Below are 5,617 nucleotides of genomic sequence, written 5' to 3'. Positions count from 1 at the left end.
ATTTTTCTTTTGCCTAACTCCAAATAAGAGAGCAAACAACACCATATCTGGATCCTATGTCACCTCAAGTATGTTGAATAGCAAAAAAATTATAACAACTTACCTTATGTAGGCATGTGTAGGGCGTCATACATTTGGCCAAGAGTGAATCCGTGCGACTTCTTTTGAGCATCATCTGTGTCATTAATTTAATAAGAAGTAGTTAAAAATAATAAATAAAAATAAATAATTGAAAGTGTAATTATAAGAGAAGAGTTTTAAGAGAATTTACCCCAATGGATGATAAACATCCAACCGAGGAAAACGATCAAGCATACTAATGAAACCACAAGACACACTACGAGATAGCGGTCCACATCCTCCTTAAACTGGCCAGGCTCAAGTGTACTCAACAAAATCGACACTTTAGCTTTGGCCGATTCGAGTTTTGCAGCATTGTGTCGCAACAAATTTTGTCCGACTTCATCGTTTACCGCATTGCGTCCCATTAAATTCTTGTGAATTGTATTAACGTTATCCAATATTCTATCAAGCTTGTTCAGGTCAATGATCAACGATGATCTGCTCCCCTTTAATAAAATTAATTTCCATTCAAATGTTTTGCACTCGTTATGTGCCATCGTGTGAACAAAGACAGCTAGGGTGACGTAGGCGACTAAAAAGAGCAACAAAATAACATATAGAGCCCAAAATGAGTCTTTAAGAACTTCGCTCGATGTGAGTACAAACAGGGCCGCAATGAATGTCAAAAAGGCCACTAAACAACTGTTGAGGAGTGTGTACACACTTCTACAATGATCTTTTGTAGGAATCTCTTCATTACCGAAGGTAGTCCTCCTCAACTTTAAACCTTCAATCCTCGTCAGCATATGTAGTAATATACGGGCTGAAATTTTCAAACAAAGTACACATATATTATTGATAAATAATGAACAAATAAATAGAAACATAGATTGGTAACTAATTACCATCATATTTATGGTCGACAAGAGAAGCATTGTTGAGCAAGTGATTTTGCTCATTCTCATTCTCAGTATTATCGTCAACTCTCTCAATCAGTTGTCATTCCAGATTGTCAGCCCTCTAAGTAAGTTGTTGTGCCAAATTGTCAACCCTCGTAGTAAGTTGTAGTGCCAAATTGTCAACCTTCTCACTAAGTGCATCTCTCTACTTTTCAACCCTCTCAGTAAGCTGCAGTGCCAAATTGTCAACCCTCAGTGCCAAATTATCAACCCTCCAGTAAGCTGCAGTGCCAAATTGTCAACCCTCTCACTAACTGCATCTCTCTGTTTTTCAACCTTCTCAGTAAGCTGTAGTGCCAAATTGTCAACCCTTTCACTAAGTGCATCTCTCTATTTTTCGAGGGCCTCGTAATCCGCATATCTTTGATTTTTTACATTCTCAATAACCGCTTCCTGTTTCTCAACCCTTTGTACCACCAAGTAATCTGAAAATTTTCCAATAAAAAAAAAAAATAGAAGATCGTCGAGAAATTAATAATACTAATATTGTGTTTACTACTTTACTACTTACGGGAAGAATAAGAAGGAGGGAGAGGAAGGTTAATCTCGTCCTCAATCTCATGGTGACTCGTTTGGTGACTCGTATTATGATTGTCGTTGTCAACATGATCTCTCTGGCGGTCGTATTCCTCAACAATGGGCGAACCATCTTTTTCAATTTAAATGAACAGAAAAAAGAATACACATTGAAATAAAAAAATAAAATAAATAAATCACCGACACAACAAGTATATTAAATTACCTGTTGAAGAAGATTGACCTTTGGCTTGATTCCCGACAGCTACATCGAAGTTTAGGAAAAAAAAAACTATTATTACTTTAGACGAGCTAAATAAATATTAATGTATTATATTCCCCAATGTGTAAAGTCATTTAATTTTTATTTTGCTTAACTCCAAATAAGAGAGCAAACAACACCATATCTAGATCCTATGTCACCTCAAGTATAATGAATAGCAAAAAATTATAATATCATACCTTATGTAGGCATGTGTAGGCCGTCATACATTTGGCCAAAAGTGAATCCGTGCGACTTCTTTTGAGCATCATCTGTGTCATTAATTTAATAAGAAGTAGTTAAAAATGATAAATAAAAGTAAATAATTGAAAGTGTAATTATAAGAGAAGAGTTTTAAGAGAATTTACCCCAATGGATGATAAACATCCAACCGAGGAAAACGATCAAGCATACCAATAAAATCACAAGACGCACTACGAGATAGCGGTCCACATCCTCCTTAAATGGGCCAGGCTCAAGTGTACTCAGCAAAATCGGCACTTTATCTTTGGCCGTTTCGAGTTTCGCAGCATTGTCTCGCGACAAATTTTGTCCGACTTCATCGTTCACCGCATTGGGTCCCATTAAATTCTTGTGAATTGTATTAACGTTATCCAATACTCTATCAAGCTGGTTCAGGACAATGTTCAACGATGATCTGCTCCGCTCTGATAAAATTAATTTCCATTCAAATGATCTGCACTCGTTCTCTGCCATCGTATAAACAACGGCATCTAGGGTGACGTAGGCGACTAGAAAGAGCAACAAAATAACATATAGATCCCAAAATGAGTCTTTAAAAACTCCGTTCGATGTGAGAGCAGACATGGCCGCAATGAATGTCAAAAAGGCCACTAAACAACTGTTGAGGAGTGTGTACACACTTCTGCAAAGATCCTTTGCAGGAATCTCTTCATTACCGAAGGTAGTCCTCCTCAGCTTTATACCTTCAATCCTCGTCAGCATATGTAGTAATATGCGGGCTGAAACTTTCAAACAAAGTACACAGATATTAATGATAAATAATCAACAAATAAATTGAAACATAGATTGGTAACTAATTACCATTAGATTTATGGTCGACAAGAGAAGCAATGTTGAGCAAGTGACTTTGCTTGTTCTCATTCTCAGCATCATCGTCAACTCTCTCAATCAGCTGATGTTCCAGATTGTCAGCCTTCTCAGTAAGATGTTGTGCCAAATTGTCAACCCTCGCAGTAAGTTGCAGTGCCAAATTGTCAACCTTCTCACTTAGTGCATCTCTTTGTTTTTCAACCCTCTCAGTAAGCTGCAGTGTCAAATTGTCAATCCTCAGTGCCAAATTGTCAACCCTCTCAGTAAGCTGCAGTGCCAAATTGTCAACCCTCTCATTAAGTGCATATCTCTGTTTGTCAACCCTCTCAGTAAGCTGTAGTACCAAATTCTCAACCCTCTAACCAAGTGCATCTCTCTGTTTTTCGAGAGTCTCGTAATCCGCATATCTTTGATTTTTTATATTCTCAATAACCGCTTCGAGTTTCTCAACCCTTTGTACCACTAAGTAATCTGAAAATTTTCTAAAAAAAAAATAAATAAAAATTAGAAGATCGTTGAGAAATTAATAATACTAATATTGTATTTACTAGTTTACTACTTACTGGAAGAATAAGAAGGAGGAGGAGGAGGAGGAGGAGGGTTAATCTCCTCCTCAATCTCGTTGTGACTCGGTTGGTGACTCGTATTAGGATGGACGTTGTCAACGGGATCTATCTGGCGGCCGTATTCCTCAACAATGTGCGAACCATCTTTTTCAATTTAAATGAATAGAAAAAAGAATACACATTTAATAAATAAAATAAAATAAATAAATCACCGACACAACAAGTATATTAAATTTCATGTTGAAGAAAATTGACATTTGGCTTGATTACAGTAACATTGAAGTTTAGGAAAAGAAAAAAAAAACTATTATTACTTTAGACGAGCTTAATAAATATTAATGTATTGTATTTTAGTGTTTAGTAAGACAAACATACCTTGTAAATCCATTCCTCTCCAAGATCCCCGAATCACTCTCTCTCTTCAAGTCTTTAGCGGCCGATCGTTTCCCACCAATATAATCTAAAACCCTTGAATATTAAGCTTTAACTTTCTATATTTTCGTTTTTCCTTTTTTTTTCTAAAGCAACTATCCCAAAAAAATCTTTTCCCTTTCTCTTTTCATATTTGCTCGTTTAATTTAATTTTTGTATTAAGTTTGAACTTTCAAGTAGTAACATTATATATAAATAAATATAATTTCTTTTACTTGGACTTAAACTACTTTATTTTTAAAATCCCATTCTAATATTTTTAACTCTTACTAATTCTTTTTTCTCTCGTCTATAAATTATAAGTAACTTACATTTTAAAAAGGGATAATTAGTGAAAACCCCCCGATACATTAACATATATTAGGATGGATATATTCTCATTTTACATATTAGTGAGAACCCCCCTTTGATATATTAACTTACCATAAATCCAAATTTTAAGTGATATGCTTAAATTACCCTTAATTATTATATTAAATTTACTAACCCTATTTCCCCTCTCATTCTTCTTCACCAGCCGTCTCTCTCAATTTTTGCTCTCCCCTGCCACCATACCACGCCCCACCTCTGCCCTGCTTCACGTCGAGAAGCGGACCTCATCTCTGTCGACTAAAAGAACGTCACCAATCAAGTAAGAGGAGGAGACCCGCGGAGACGAGAGCTACATGTCCTCTATCAAAACGTTCAGATCCAAATCGAGAAGTTGTTGTCCTCCATTGTTGATGGTATTCTGAAGCTTTTCAATCCAAACCCATCAGATCTGCCGCCTATATGTATGTTGCTTCTCTATTATGTCCTTGTTTCCTTTTTAGTTTCTTATCTTTTTATTATATTTAATTTTGTTCCATTTATTCGGAATTTGAAACCAATCCACTATGTTGATATGTTGAAGTCTTATAGATTGGTGAAATGTGCATATGATTTTGCAATTTTTATTATATTTGGATACAATCGAATTATGAATATGACTTTAGGTTAGAATAGCAGACCCGTTTTAGGTTTGAAATGTAATATTCTTTGTGATAATGCAAATAAATTTAGTGTAATTCAGGTTGCTCAATTCATAATATGATTTAAGTTTTATATTTGTAGTTGGTTTGTAGTTTTCTTTTCATTTATTTTTTTTGGAAAACTTTTGATTAATGTCATTTATTTGATGTAATTTTGCGTTCGTATGCAGGCCATTGCCAATGTCGACAAGCCCCCAACAAGACGAAACGGAACAACAAGAAAAGATTGCATCCTTTTACATAGTGGTTTTGTTGAATTTTATAGTAGATTTCGCTTGAATTTGGTCATTTTTTGTAGTTGGTTTCGAAACATTTAGTCGTTTTCGTTAATTGTTAGTCGTTTTCGTTAATTTTTAGTCGTTTTTGTTAATTTTTAGTTGATTATATTTTTTATGAGCATGTGACCTTAAACAACTATTTTTGGTAAACAACTATTTTTTGTAAACAACTATTTTGTTTTGATGTTTTACAGTTTTCGTATAATTGATTATGGGGGAAACAAACAAAAAAATAGTTGTTTTCAGTAATTTTTTAGTTAATTATAGAAAAAAATTTGAAAAAATTGAAGACCTAAATGAAAAAATAAATTAGTTGATTTTGAAAATATCGTAGTTGATTTCGGAAATATTATAGTTGTTTTTCGGAAATATGTAGTTGATTTCAGAATATTTTTATTTAATTCTGAAGTAAAAAAAAACGTGATATTTATTTATTTATTTATAACTTTTTAATACT

At 34.2% G+C, this 5,617-nt stretch overlaps 1 long non-coding RNA gene across 1 annotated transcript; it reads left to right on the top strand.

The window, feature by feature from the left end:
• Positions 1-3,957: 3,957 nt before the first annotated feature.
• On the top strand, positions 3,958-5,330 carry LOC148772156 (uncharacterized). The gene is made up of 2 exons (XR_016034335.1): positions 3,958-4,645; positions 5,053-5,330. It is a non-coding gene; the product is annotated as an uncharacterized LOC148772156 (long non-coding RNA).
• Positions 5,331-5,617: the final 287 nt, after the last annotated feature.

Source organism: Erythranthe guttata, chromosome 2 (genome assembly GCF_056151865.1).
Source record: "Erythranthe guttata isolate IM_541 chromosome 2, IM_541, whole genome shotgun sequence".
In the NCBI taxonomy this organism is placed as follows: domain Eukaryota; kingdom Viridiplantae; phylum Streptophyta; class Magnoliopsida; order Lamiales; family Phrymaceae; genus Erythranthe; species Erythranthe guttata.
Note: the sequence above shows the minus strand (reverse complement) of the source record. Positions and strands in the feature narration are given on the sequence as shown.